General features: G+C 43.6%; 1 protein-coding gene across 3 annotated transcripts in view; it reads right to left on the reverse strand.

Annotated features, from left to right (window-relative positions):
* USP45 (ubiquitin specific peptidase 45) overlaps positions 1 to 15,795 on the reverse strand; it is a 111,837-nt gene extending 96,042 nt beyond the window's left edge. The window contains exon 1 of one of the 3 annotated variants that reach the window (XM_075923924.1): positions 15,716 to 15,795. The gene's annotated coding sequence lies outside the window, so the exon portion shown is untranslated. Of the gene's footprint in view, positions 1 to 12,012; positions 12,199 to 15,715 lie in introns of those variants that run through there. The other 2 variants (XM_075923923.1, XM_075923925.1) reach the window with 2 other exon arrangements.
* Positions 15,796 to 15,889: the final 94 nt, after the last annotated feature.

Below are 15,889 nucleotides of genomic sequence, written 5' to 3' on the forward strand. Positions count from 1 at the left end.
CATCGTAGTTACATTGGCCTCGCATCCAGCACAGATGTGATTATGTCAATGGAAGAATTCATGAAGTTACTCTGCAATCTCTCTCCTGATTATTTATGGAGATGGTGACTTGTTCCTTCCCCCGCAACACTGCAATGAGTTCTGCTGATATCATCACAGTGAACTGGCTTGTAACATATGGGGCTAAGCAAACAGCTTCAGAATGTCAGTAGCAGCTAGATTCTTCGTATCCTTGGTCACACTCAGGAATGAGCCATCAGCTAAAATCATCACTGTTGGGCAAAATATTGTTAATATTTTACCACACTTTCCCTATACTCCTACCTATGGATATGTGGTGTCTAAACCTTCCATGAAGTAAACCAGGGGTCGGCAACCTTTCAGAAATGGTGTGCCAAGATTGAACTTAATCACGGATCTGTGTGCCAGGTGGGGGGGAGGAGAGGGCAGGCTGGGTACCGTGATCATATTTTCTGAATCAGCTGCCTCTAGGGAGAACAGTTTAATTTGAAATATTAAACAGATTACATGTTTTAACTTTCTCATGTTAGTTTATCAAATTTCATTTACACAAAGTAAAATATTATGTCCAATACAAAAGGTTTCAATGTTTTCTTTATTTATGGCAGGGGTGGGGAAAATTTTTTGGATTGGGGGTCAATGACCCACAGAAAAATCAGTTGGAGACCACACAAATGAGAAACAAAAAAAAACTCGTCCAAAAACCCCCAACCCTCACTGATAGGGCCCCCAACTGAGATAACTCACTCCTCTGGTGCTCCAGCCTCACAGGGTGAGGGGAAGGGACAGGGAGGACTGAGGTTCAGGGTTTCCCATAAGCCAGATTTACTTTTCTGGGGTGTTGGAGTTAGTAGATTTTATGGGACAGGGACAAAAATGAGATGTTCAGTGTGTGAGACAGAGCTGCTAACCAGTGGGATAGGGAGGGAGTGCAGGATCTGGAAGGGAGGTGGGGTGGAGAGGTCTGAGTAAGGAATAGGATGCAGAAGCAGCCTGGGAGTAGGGCGTCTGGCCAGGTGGAGGGAGCAGGAGCAATGCAGGGTGCAGTGTGTGGCCAGGAGGGAGGATGCAGGAGCAATGCAGGGTGCAGCGTGTGGCCAGGAGGGAGGATGCAGGAGCAAAGGAGGGCATCGGAACAAGCTGCAAGTGCGGGGCCGTGGCAGGGGGAAGGGAGTGAGTGAGGGAATTGGAGCGTGGGAGTTTGGGCTGGAGGAGAATGCTTTCTTGACTTTGTGCCCCCTTGCAGCAACTGCCACAGCCATGAGGCCCCGGGCTGGCCCCAGAGTAGTCACTGCCACTATCACATGATCTGAGAGAAATCACAGAAAAGTGCTCAGAGATCTCAGGTCCTGAGAAACTTTGCATGAGAGAGCAAAAGGTGGAACGTGAGAGACTGGGAAAAGCCAGAGCTAGAGCCAGGATGTTGCTGAACCTTCTTCAGGGGCCGGTACTTCTCAGGGCATGTACAGGAGTGTCCAGGCCAACACTCCAAGGTTCTGGGGTTTCCGCTGCCCTGCATTTTTATGAACCCCACACAGGAAAGCAGCTCCCTTGCGAAGGGTGCACCATGAGGAAGAGGCACCAGCACCACTCATGCACCTGGTACATGGGTCCAGTCGGGGGCGGGAGAGTGAGGGGAACTCAGCTCCGCAGGCCTGAGGGTTGGCACTGCACAGGGGAGGCAAGGCATGAGAGCCAGGACTACAAGGCCTGGGTCCTCCTCAGCCTAGCAACACTATGACCCCGGCTGGGCAGTGGCTGCCCACAGGCGACATCCAGACCCCAGGTACAGTGGGGAGAGGGGAGGCAAGCCCAGGCTGGGGGCAGGGTGTAGCTGCTAAGAGGGGGGAGCTCAGGGATCAGAGCATGAAGCAGACTCTCCCACTGCACTGACTGGGGATGACACAAGCCAGACTACCCAAGCCTGCATCGTGGCTGCTTTGGCCGGGCCTGGGCCGTTGCTGTGCCCCCACCATGTGACCCATGCCAGAGTGAAGGGGAGTGGGCCAACAAGAGAATTCAGGGTCAGAAATACTTCCAGAGCGGCTGTGGATGAGCAGTAGCTCATGGGGATTTTGTGGCTGTGGAGGAGCAGTAGCTCATGGGGATTATGTGCTGCAGTCCCAGCCACCACTTCTCACTGCAGCAAACATGATGCCAGGGAAGAGGGACGGCTACAGCGGATGCCTGGGGGAGGAGGGGAGGGCCTGAGCTCCCGCCACGTGCCAGTGAAAAATTGGCTCAGGTGCCACTTATGACACACGTGCCGTGGATTGTCAACCCCTGCAGTAAACCCTCTCCCTCTCTCTTAGGCTTTGCTCACCATGGCTTGAGCTGCACAGCAGTTCTGTAACAAGGCACTCTAAAGCTAAAGTGACATGTGGTATTTCTTATTCAAGGTATTTGTGGGAATAATGTAAGAGAATTTTGAGACCTCATTCTTTCCCTTTCTATTGTAATTATAAATTTACTACTGCATCTGTCTGTTTTGATCAGTAGCCTCTGATGTGCTGATCTTGAGAGGTGTGCTCTTCATGCCAGCTGACTGTCTGACCCTACTCAGATGAAGAAAGAAATGGATAAGGAAGGAAACCATCTGTGATCCTCCAGTTATCCACAGCTGCTGACTGTCAACAAAGGCTTTGAAGAGGCCAAATGTCCAAGACAGGAAGAAAGAGAGGATTTGACCTAGAAGGAGAAACGGGAGTGAGAGGCGTATTGGAAAATCTACCAGGTCACAAAGGATGTATTCAGAAAAACTCACGTTATACAGCAACATCAAGCTACATGCACGAAGACCCTGGACACAGTAGTCCTTCCAACTTAGAAAACTCTATGGTCACTGCTCCTTATGCCTCCCACCTCTGCCCCCCGATAGCAGGTGGCAGCACAGTGTGACTCTCTTAACCCTACTACTTCGCATCAGGGGAAAGCAAGAACCATAACCACACCTACACTGATCAGAGAAAACTACAGAAACAGACACAAAACAATGCAGTATTTGTAATATGACTGAAACTGTCACGTTTTAATACATAAACAAAAATGTTTATAATTTAAAATCCTATGTAAAGCATGGGTCACTCCTCTTGCAATGTTGCTAAAATGTTTTTATCTTGAATATTTGCACCTTAACTTTGTTTCCCATTTCTGGGGACATAAAAGTTATATTTTTGGATACTCAGAGAAATTTATTATTTACACCAAGTCAATTGTCCCATTACATAAGTCAAATGGGAGTCAATATGCACCCAATTTAATGGGAGTCAGTAATACACCCACAGAAGTGTACACAAAGAGGCACACTATTTCTTAAAAGCATCACACAACACTACTCTAGTTAACTTCTTTTCTTAAGGCCTCCCTCAGCTGTATAACTCCACATGAGGCTCTTCTAGTAGCCCTTATGTTGCTGTTCAAATTCAGGGGACAATCAGTCTACATTACACTTCACCCTATTGGTAACCTTTCCCCCTTTGCCTCACAGATATCATGCAAGAGACAACATGCAGTTACAATGATGGGGATGTTTGCCTCACTGAGATCCAATCTCATGAGCAACCCATGCCAACATCCCTTCAACCTATCAAAAGTAAATTCAACAGACATTCTAAACCTGCTGAAGTTGCAGCTGAATCTCTCTTGGGTGCTGCCACAGTGGTGATTGTAAAGCTTCATGATCCAAGGGAGTAAAGGGAAGGATGGATCTTCCAGAATCACCACTAGCACTTCAACATTGCCAATGGGAAGAATGTCCCCATTTTGAGTTTTTGGAAATGATAGGTTCTTAAAAGATGAGAGCATTATGCTCCTTCCCTGACAAGCCAACAAGTGTATCAGTGAAGTGTCCCAGTGATCAAATGATATTTGCATAAGCATGGATCAAAAACAAAGTATCCCTTTGTTTTTATGTGTTCAGTGGCAAGATGGCCTGGTGCCAGAATAGGGATATGCATGCTGTCTACCTCACTGCTGCAAATCCATCCACTATTTCCTGAATATTGTCAAGAATCAGAGTTCTGTGCAGCACTTAATGACAACAGTCCCCATTGTGGATTTTCCAACTACAAACTGATTGCTCACTGACTGATAGCAACCCCATGTTGCAAGTTTCCAGAGCATGATTGCCACTCACTTCTCCACTGTTAATCAGGTGCTCCTGCCCTGGAAATCTGGAGCAAGTTTGGAACACAGGCCCAGAAATGTGTTCTTTTGTATCTGGATGTTCTGCAGCCAACCGTCATTACCCAACCTGCATTAGAATGCCAACCCAACAGTCAGTGCTCATTTCTTAGGTCCAGAAATGAGGATTCACTATGTGAAAATGCTTCAAGAATCTAGCATCAACCTAGCATTTTTATTCACAGTGTCCATCAGTATCCAGTTGTGGTGGCTGAACATCTCCTCTACTTCCTCCTCACAATCCCAGTAGAAGTACTCTAAGGCTATGTCTACACAGCAACATTAATTTGAAATAACTAGCTTTATTTCAAAATAACTCAGTCTGCGTCTACACAGCCAGTAGTTATTCCAACATAATGTCAAAATACTATCTAGTTGGAAGACTTCTTACTCATCTCCTGTAACCGTCATTTTATGAGTAGTAAGGGAAGTCAGAGGAAGTGTGCTTATTTCAAAACAAGTGGGCTACGTCTACACTGGCCCCTTTTCCGAAAGGGGCATGCTAATTTTCAACTTCAGGATAGGGAAATCCGCGGGGGATTTAAATATCCCCCGCGGGATTTAAATAAAGATGTCCACCGCTTTTTTCCGGCTTGGGGAAAAGCCAGAAAAAAGCGTCTAGACTGGCCCGATCCTCTGGAATAAAGCCCTATTCCGGAGGATCTCTTATTCCTACTTGAAAGGAAGGAATAAGAGATCCTCCGGAATAGGGCTTTATTCCGGAGGATCGGGCCAGTCTAGACGCTTTTTTCTGGCTTTTCCCCAAGCCGGAAAAAAACGGTGGACATCTTTATTTAAATCCCGCGGGGGATATTTAAATCCCCCGCGGATTTCCCTATCCTGAAGTTGAAAATTAGCATGCCCCTTTCGGAAAAGGGGCCAGTGTAGACGTAGCCATGTTGTGTAGACAGCACCAAAACTTGAAATAAGCTATTTTGAAATAAGCTACACAATTAACATAGCTTATTTCAAGTTAAGCCCTATTGTGTAGACAAGTCCTAAGAGCTTGTCTAAACTAACAATGCTACAGTGGCACTTCAGAATAGACACTACCTACATCAACAGAAGGGCTCCACCTCCCCAAGTGGCTGTAACTAGGTTGATGGAAGAATTCTTCCAAACAATCTAATGCTACATGGGAACTTGGGTCAATTCACCCAAACCCCAGAGCAGCATAGATTTTTCACACCCCAGTGTTGTAGCTACGCTGACCTAATTGTCTAATACAAACCAGGCCTTCGTTCTCCAAATACAAGAAAATTGCATGCACTATCAATGGTTGCTAGAACTGCAGTGAGCTCCTCAGGCTCCAGACTTCTGTAAGAGAATGGATAAAGGCTGAAAAGCAGAGTACAAGACTGTGGGTATTTTAAAAACTGTATAAAAATCATGAAATAGAACAGCACTATGGGCAAGGCTCTGTGTTATGTCTTGATTTCACAGAGTGTGAAAATCTTGAAAATGCCCCCAAGGATGACCTTTTAAATATTACTTTAGCTTTTGATCTTTCAGAAATTACCATAATTTACAGTGCTGCATGCATGCGGAAGAATGGAGGTCTATGTTCAAGTGTAGTAAATTTCAAGGAAAGAATTAATTTCATCAGAAAACTTTATCAATGAGCAGGCACAGAATGTTCTTCCACACAGACATGGGCACAGCACACCACTCTGACAGAAATCCTTCCATACTTGAAATTGACTAAGGCTGATGGGGAAATTCAATGCACTGCCATTTACCTTCTAAAAAGCTGAGATGTAACATCAGACCTCAGTATAAGATGGAAAAAGTGGCATTTTAGGAACCTGCCCCCTAGTTCCAAGAAATCCCTTAGCAAATTGTAGGTTTCCCACAAAGCAGTGAGAAAACATACTGCAAGTAAGGTTGCCAACTTTCTAATTCCAGAAAACCGAATACCCTTGTCCTGCCTTCTGCCCTGCCCACCTCCCCACTCACTCAATCCCCTCCTCTCTCCATCGCTTTCTCTCTCCCACCCCTCCTCAAGTGCTCATTTTCACTGCAAGACCCAAGCGGACACATTTATTGTTTGGACAAATGTATTATGACAATGTATTATGGCTGCGGCCCCACAGGCCAGGAACAATCATAACACCACCAACTGAACAAACACTGCTGACTGGACTTGGTAGAATAGCTGTTTGACCAGGTGTTCGGGACCAAAACAGGACACATGGTCACCCTATCTGCAAGGCATTGCACAAGATGGAGATGGAGATGCAACAAATCCTAGGATACTGTACCTACTTGTATTGACGGAAAACCACAGCATCAACATAAGCAGCCAAGCACACATGTGCCCAAGCAATATACAAAAGTCAGCAGTTGTACTCCATCATGTTATACTGACCAAATTCTGTAAATAAATATAGTCTGAGAGGCCTACAGATGTCCTTTCTTCCCCCACCATGTTTCATGCCCTCCCCAAGGTGACTGCACCTACTCTTTGAAAAATACTGTAACACATAACGGATCAGTTTACCCAATACTAAATGCCATAAGCTTTCTTACGTAGTAGATTAAGAATTCTCCATAATTACAGCTCTGGTCCAGCCTACACATGAGTAACATTAAGAATGTGAGCAGTGCCACTGAACTGACAGAAGTACATAAAGTTGCTCATAGTATGTTTGCAGGATCTGGATCGAAGAATGTGTGTCTGTGATAGCCATGACTGTGATAAAACATGTTTTATGTCACCCCCACATAAGAAATCAGGGGGCCTGTTTCACAACAACATTATGTTTATTTCCCTAAGGATTCTTCCATTGATCTATTTCCTCTATGAGATGCATAGCTAATAAAGCAGTAGAAAAACCTCTTCAATTGCGGCAATAATTGTCTATGCTTCAGAGTGTAACTACAGTGCTTGCAGTGTAGACACAGCCCAAGACCAGAAAACCTCTAAATAAAGAGTTTTACCTATGGAAGATGAGATTGTGAGTTGCAGTTGAGAAGCTTTATGCACTAGAAAATATTTAGCAAGGGATTAATTTCCTGCACATACACTCGTATATTTTTAACTGATTTGGAGCGAGGAAAGGCCTTCTCTGGATACCACAGAAATTTCAGATAATATAATCTGGGCAGGTGGGGAAGAAATTGTTTTAAATAAAGGAACTCAATAATCACTTCCAGATCAGCCAGAATAGAGCTGTAACACTGTTTGCTTTCATACTGGAAGTTACGTTCTTCAAATACCTATGTATTTACAAGATAGAATATCATTTGCTAGTTAATGAGACAGACCCAGGAAAAGGAGTTTGTTGGCAATTTTCTCCTAGCTATGTTTAGACTAGAAAAATAGGTGGTATTTTAAAATATATTAGAACAAGTTTTAATCAACACATTTTAAAACACTGCCTAGCTTAGAAAGAAATTTAACACAATTGTGATCAACTTTAGGGTGGAGCCTCGGTGTCTTTCTGCTGGAAAGTGGATCATTTGCTCTCATCTAAAACTAGCACACCTAGGCAACAACAGAGCAATCCCACAACACAGCTAACTCCAATAGGAGAATGCATGTTCTTTTGAGAGTCCATCAATCACCCTATAATTCCATAGACATATAGGTAAAAACAATGGTCTAGCGGTTTGCTTATAAAAAAAACATTAAAAGAGAAATAGAACAGAAACTGAAGTGTAGCTAAGTGATTATACAGACAGCCCAAAACAATATTTTGGAGAAGTGTAAACTTTTCCATTTCTTTCATTTGGGGATTAACTGTGGGTTTAGCTAAATCCACACTGCCACTTTACTGAGCTGCAACTTTCTGACTCAGAGGTGTGTCTCTCACACACACACACACACACACACACACACACACACACACACACACACACACACACAGCGCTAGTTACAGCGCTGCAAGTCGCCAGTGTAAACCAGCTCAACGCTGTTAGCTACTCTCCTCGTAGACATGGCTTACATCGAGCACTGGGAGAGCTTGCATTCCTGCTGTGGCCACCCTTCACTTTGGCCACCCCTTCACTTTAAAGTGCTGCCTTAGCCTACACTTGCAACTGATCAACACAAATTTTCATCATTCATAGGTGCTTATACTTCTTCCATCTGAATTACAAAAATTTTGAGGTAGCAAGGACAAAGCAGAAGCTCCTCTTAGGCAAAAGTGCCAACAAACAGCATTCACACAAGCCAACTTTTAGCCACAGGGTTGTGTGGACACAGCCTTGTTGCTAAAAGCTGTGTACCAAAGACACAGCTTGTGAAACCAATATTGTTAACTATTTCACTACTGGAGAGGCAGGATGAGTGAGGTAGTATCTTTTACTTGACCTGCCTCTTACCCACACAGAGTTCTTCTTTAGACCTGGGAAAGGTACTTTGGGCATCACAGCTATATGCAAGGTTCAAAAGACTGTTCATCATAAGTAGTTAACATATATTCTAAGAGACCAAAGGTAAAATGGCCCATTAACATCTCTGCAGTCACAGGACCACTAATCTCCTCCCAATAACACCCCTTTAAAGATCCATGAATTCTACAATTGCCTATCTTCACATGAGGTGTACCTCATTTTCAGTGCACTAAATGCCCTAATTACAACTATGTGGGTGAAGTCAGACAATCACTGCACTCTTCAATGAACTTACAGGAAAATGTTAAAAAAAAATTACCTGTGGGTGAACACTTTCCATAAAGTAATCTCATGTCTGACCTATGGTCTAATAAAATATATTACCTCACCCACCTTACCTCTTTAATATTCTGAGACTGACATAGCCACAATGCACTGCACATTTCACTATTATGCATTTTTAGGAGGTACGTATTATGCATTTATTCCAAACTGATTTCTTGCTCTCCTCAAACACCATAAGCACCAGCTGCTTCTTATCCAGCTGCCAAAATCTTCAATGGCTAGTTTTACATTGTCAATACAAAAATCATTCCATGACTTTGAAAATATGGAGGCAGGACTGTGGAGAGAAACTGAATATTACAACAAGTAAAATAGGGCTGCTGTACTAATTAAATGAAGCTGCTGAAGAACTTCCAGAACCAGGTTGCCACAGAAACCATAAGACCTTGCCACAGAATTTAGGTGCAGCTTGGCTCAGAGCACATGGAGCCTTCATTATAATGCATTGAGGCGCCAAGATGTTCTGTAGCTGTGTTTTGAGAAGCTCTTATGAATTTCCTCAAATCTGGCAAAATACAAAAGGAATATATTCCTGAGGGCTGGTGGTTACAAATTAAAACATCCTCTGTAAATACTGAAGAACTGTTGCATGTTCTGATGTAAGCCCTAACTAGAAATGTTTGGATGAATTTTCATAGTTACCTGTGGCATTTTGGCTGGTTCATTGCTGATCAAATGTTCTCCAATCAGAGCAAGAATAGCATTCATCACAGCCAGCAACTGGACAAGGTCATCAATCAGTAGTTCAGGAATTTCACTGCAGTGACAGCCATGAAAGCCTTTTGAGCAAACAAGTACTCATTGCCTGCTAGAGCAATAAAAAGGACCAGAACTACTGACTGGTAGTGGCAGCAACACTTCTTTCATTGGAGACTGTCATTTGAAATTCTAGTAGTGTCATATCCTTGATCTTATGGCTCAAAGGCACATCACACACCATGACTCGAGCTTATAGTCAACTACTGACATTACATTACAGTCGTAGAAGGGTGACTGTACCCTGGATGAGAAGTTAAACAGAAGTGAGGCAGCTGTGTCTGTATCTCTCTCATAGCTTTCCACATAAGAGTTAAAGATCCTATTGCACTTCTCACTTTCATCCCTCACTTTCTGCCCATTCTGGGAGTTTGCAACTTATCTGACTTTCCTGAGATTCCTCAGCCTGTCCTTTATTTTACGATTTCTTATATTTCACAGAAATCAGATTCACCTGCCCAGTGACAGTATTCACATTATATTTCAGTTAAAATTGTCCCTGCCAAAAGTTGCCAAAATCTTATTACAGAGTGTACACAAATATTTTTAGACTAATGGCTAGGGTCCTTTATGTCAGAACCAAACTGACACTATTGTCAACAAACAGTTTCACAAAGTAGAATAGTAAAGTAAAATAACCTACCTCCCACTCACCCCCCAAAAAAGAAAGAGAAAACAAGTTTAAAGGGTAAACCTAGTTTTCTGGATGAGTTTTGTGGTCTAACTTGGATTTTGCTAGAATAGTCATTGAACATATAAAACCTTCAGATAACACGGTAAGAACTGTGGTTGTGGAATTACTATACTGTGACCCACAAGAGGTCACATTTCAAGCTGAAGGACTCACAACCAGAAACATGAGTGCTAACATCTTCTATGACATTAGCTTACTGTGTTGCCCTGAGCAAGTCATTCAGCTAACTACTGGCTTCCTGTTTGTAGAGAGAATATTTACCTTCCTAACAAGAACTAGTTAATGATAGTAATGGAATTAGAAATGTGAAGTGCTATGAAAAGTCTATGTATCAGCTATTTCTCAGAATGTCAAATAGATGCTGAGACCATAAGATTACATCCCATTTGCTTTTTTTTTTTTTTTTTTTTTTTTACCAAGAATGCCCCAATTTGTTTTTATGACACATGTCAATCCCAGATCAAGGACAACTTGTTCTGCTTTAGACATTACCAGCAAAGCCCACGAGACAGATGCTAATACTGTCACAGAACTCAAGAGGAAACAAAATATACAGAATATCAGTTTTGCAATATTTCCTGAAGAAATCTGGCAAAATATTTACAAATCAAGTAAATTACAAAGTAACTTCAAAAGGCATGTTGTACATCTACCCTAGCACAGTTGTACCTCCATTTTAAGAGCTACAAAACAATTTATTTTTAAAGGACTGCATTTCCATAGCTTGTGAAATTATATACTTGTAGAAAAGCTGAGCAAAGCAATGGATACAGTTGAAACTGCTCACCATATTAGTCAAATTCATTTGCACACAATTATTTTAGAAAGCTGTCTATATGTTATATGAAATCTCATGAATTATTTTCCATCAGTCTGGTTTAGAGTTAACTGCAAAATAAAGTGGTACTGCTGTATTAGAAGGAGAAACCCTTATGAATTTCCTCAAATCTGGCAATCTTGCTATAAAACCTGGGACCAAAATTAAAACAACTTTTACTGTAATACAGCATATAGCAGAGCCCTTGTGATTCTAATATATTAAGTATCAAGCTAATTAGCTGTCTCTTCTTTGGATTTTCCTCCAAACACCACACATCAGCTCTCAATTACGAGATAAAATATTAACGCATTCCAGGAATTTGTGTGAAGAGATTTAAACAGGCTACAGGAGGCATATCGCACTCTAACCCTGAATTACACCTGAATGTGCGCGCTACAAATGAGCTGCTGTAGCGTTTCCAGTGCAGCCATTCACTGGAGAAACCCAGCCCAGTTTGGTAGCCAGGGAAGCTGACAGCAGCGCAAGTGACATTCCTATGAACTACGCCTAATGGGCTCCCTCCACGCCAACCAGCGCGTGTGGACAAGTGCCTAGGCCACAAATGACACCCCTGGCACTGCCCCCGGCCTGCCCAGGCACGGGGAGGGGAACGCCCCGCCCTCTAGCTCCAAGCTTGCGCAGCAAGGGCCGAGCGACCCCCTCCCCCCCAAGTCAAGGGGGCTGCCCCAGCTGCGAAGTGAGCGGACACCTGGGCCCAGCAGAAGGAGAGAAGAGGGGGGGGTAATGGCGCCTGGGGACTAGCAGCGGCCAGGGCGAACCAGGCCGCTGTGGGCGCCGAGAAAGACACAGCCCCAGCGCCGGGCCCGGGACTCCCGCCCCGCAGCCCCTTACTCACGGGCAGCTCCCCGACACTCAGGCGGCGGCGGCAGGCGGAAGAAGCTGGGCCTCAGCCAGGGCAGCGCCTCCCCGTCCCGCCCCCGGCGGCGCCGCTCACACACACACCCCGCGCACATACACACGCACACCCGGGCCGGGCGCGTCCCGGCGCCAGCCGTCGTGCGCGGGAGAAGCTTGTACCGGCCCAGAGGCAAGCCCAGTGCAGGGGAGGACAAAGCACCCTGGCCTGGGCGCAAGCCAGCGCAGGACCCTACGCCACATATTAACCTATCCCTGAACCGCACCGAAGCCCTGGGCCTTTTTAAATTTCCAGAACCTGGGACAATTGCTCTCTTTGCACCCCAGGCCTGTATCTGGGGTCCGCTCTTCAGGTTAGGGCTTTTGTCTTTGTATATATTTATACAGGGTTTAGCACAGTTCTCACTGGAGCCTTTAAGTACCAGTGTATCTGAAATATTATTGCATAATGATAACAATAAGCACAAAGTGGGGTTTTTTGTAGGGGGTTACTCTAGGAATGTAAGTGACTATCAGATAAGCTTATGGAATAGTCGACTCCACTAGTCGCTTCCCTGGCCCTTGCTGCCTCTCAGAGAAGCAGCAAGAGAGGGAGCTGGTGCTGGGGGAACAGACCCCAGCACTGTCTCCAAGGGGAAGGGTATGGGGGTAGCAGGGAACTGGTGGTGCTTCACCTTTGAAATGTAGCAAAAGCCCTGGGGGGAGGGGCTTTTGTACATTTCAAAAGCAGGGCACGTGGGGCCAGTGGGGCACTGCTTGAGTCCCCCGCTGACCCTGTGCACCCAGGGTGCTTCTGACTTTGAAATGTAGCAAGTGCTAACAGGGTTCTTGCTACATTTCAAAGGCGGAGGTGCCCTTATCGACTAATTGAATAGTCGATGCAAATTGTATTGACTATTAAAGTAGTTGATTAATCTAAATTGAACATCCGACTCTCCCACTGAGTCTAGCTGTTGCTTCATCTCCTCTGACTCTCTCCATTAAGCTCTTTGGAAATCAGTCCTATTTCTGTAGTGCTTTGTTCATATATGGTCTTATCATTACCTGTAAACTGAAGACAATAAATGACCCAGTCAGAATGCTATATTTCATATGTATATGCATTTCATATCACAACTACTCTCTCATATTATTTTAAAGGTCTGGATGCTATCAGCTTGGAATTTTACACTGTTTGGGTTGTTCTACTAACAGTATTTCAAAAGAGGAATTATAGAAATATGTTATTCCTACCCATATGTTAAAACTAAAAATCACAGAAAACTGCAACCAATTTTGGGATTTTTATTCCTTACCTCTAAAAGACAAATTTGCAAATGATTGCTGAAAAGAATGCCATATGGAAAGGCTAGCAGAAGGCCAACTAGTGAACCAGTTATATGTGCCAGTTTCAATTTGTCACACTTCTTATTTCTGGGAAATGTTTTATCCTTGTTTTGAACAAGAAAACTCTCGTTAGGAACAAGTTAAGAATACATTCTTCAAAATACATCTTTTGTGAATGGAAAAGAAGCATTATGCCTCTATTTGCATAACTCAATATAGGAAGGGGAAAAGACAAACACTCATAACATTATATTAAATTATTTTAAAGAATTAGTAATTTTAGCAATAATCTAACACTAAAATTCTCCAATAACAACATCATGGGTTACAAAAATCATATTGAAATATCTTGCAGCTACAGGTGCATCAAAATAATCTTTTTCTTAACATGAGTAATTATAAAAAATGTTGGTTATATAAGTCCCAGTCCTGCAAAGATTCTCCCACACACATAAGTTTACACACCAGTTCTCCCATGCATAAAGTTAAGTATATGCATAAGGACTTCCCATTGAAGAATTTGGACCTCAGCTATAAAACATTGGTTTAAAACAGCCATTGTTCGGACTGCTACTCTCTTCCCTTTCCCCAAATGGTAGTCTTATCTTTAAAGTGAATCCCTTGTATACAATTCAGATAAAAAACAAACTTAAAATATTATTATTAGAGTATAACAAGCAGTAGACACATAAATGATGTTATTTCTACCTGAGGAACGTACAGTCAAATTAATGGACAGAGATGTCAGGCATAAATAGTACATTATGAACCGTGAAACACCAGAAGCTAGATTCTGCCTTCAGTTACACCAAGGAAATCCCACTGCCATATGTAGTTGTAAATTTTCAGGGAAAGCTTTTCTGAGGGCTGGGTTTGCTGCTTTTGCACAAAATCTTGCCAGTCTAGATGCAGCCTAAGTGCTTTGTTCTCACCATAAAAGCAAAACGATACTCTGGTTTTAAAAAAGCTGGCAGATTTCACTCTGGTTTTAAGAAGGCTAACTAGCAGGCTATAAAAATAGCAGAGTGGACATAGCAGGGTCGTGGCTTGGGTTAGTCACCCATCCCCTAGCCTTCCCAACCCCAGGTCTGAGCACAGATGACTAGAATGAGCCTATGTTGCAATGTTCACAATACTATATTAAGCAGGCTAGCTCAAGCTGAACCAGTATGTGTCTGTCTACCTGACTTGGGAGGCACTCTCCCAGTTTCAGTGTAAACATATCCAAAATTGCTTTGGCTGTATGCTCAAGAACCTAGCCCCAATCTTGCAATCAGATTTGTACAGAATAGTGACTTACATTTGAGCTGTCTTAAATAAGTGGTTTTAGTCGTTTGGGGGAGGGGAGTGGTATACATTTTCCTTGTGAAAACTGATACACTTCTGAAATAGTGTAAAAGCACCTAGATAACATAGTAATGAGAGCTTTGAAAATACTTTTGCTATTATATTATTTTGTTATATAGAGGTATAAGGCTTATAAGTTAAGTGGAAGGCTGGCATTTTTGTGTGGTCATTTAAGGTTGAAATTTGACCCCGTGAGGATCACACACAAATTGAATTTGAGCAGCCGCCTCCTCCCCCAAAGATAAAAAATAAAGCAGATTTTTAAAACGTGACAGTTTAAAGCCAATTTCATGAATTGTGGGGGGTCTGACTCATGGCTTTTGAACCTCTGAAGACCCATTGAGCCAATGTAGAGTTCACTGTAGAATAGAGGTCTGTTTCTTGACTCCTAGTCCATACTGTGGGGCTACGTCTATATTGGCAAGATTTTGCGCAAATACTCTTTAACGCAAGAGTTTTTGCGTTAGAGTATTTGAGTAAGAGAGCGTCTACACTGGCATGTGCCTTTGCGCAAGAGATGTGCATTTGCGCAAAAGCATCTGTGCCAGTGTAGAAGCTATCTTGCGCAAGAAAGCTCTGATGGCCATTTTAGCCATCAGGCTTTCTTGCGCAAGAAATTAACATTGCCTGTCTACACTGGCCTCTTGTGCAAGAAGGCTTATCCCTGAGCAGGAGCATCAGAGTATTTGCACAAGAAGCACTGATTTTATACATTAGAATGTCAGTGTTCTTGCACAAGTACTCCCGGCCAGTGTAGACAGGTGGCAAGATTTTGCTAGAAGGGAGCTGTGCCCATAATGATTCCGGTAGAATCACCAGCCTGTGCCTCTGTGGAAGTCCCAAGCTTAGAGTGATCTTTTTTCCCTGGACTAGCCAAAGGGTAACACGAAAACATGCACTTGTCAGCTTGAGTCTCCCGAATTCCACATCATGTTTCAAATGTTGGGACTTCATCAAGAGGGTTTTTTTCTAAGTAGAAAAATCAAATACTTTTGTGGGCATTAGCTTACTTGTCTATTTCGTGGGAAGCTCCGGCTACCAGCCCTCACCTTCCAGGCGCCATCACTCCGCCTCGCGGCTGGACCGGGGCGCAGCCCAGGTGTCACGCGCGCAAGCACTTTAAAGAGCGTGGCTCAGAGAAACAGGTCAAGAGCCCCGCCTAGAGGGCGGCCTTGCGGCGAAAC

This window comes from Pelodiscus sinensis, chromosome 3 (genome assembly GCF_049634645.1).
Source record: "Pelodiscus sinensis isolate JC-2024 chromosome 3, ASM4963464v1, whole genome shotgun sequence".
NCBI lineage: Eukaryota > Metazoa > Chordata > Testudines > Trionychidae > Pelodiscus > Pelodiscus sinensis.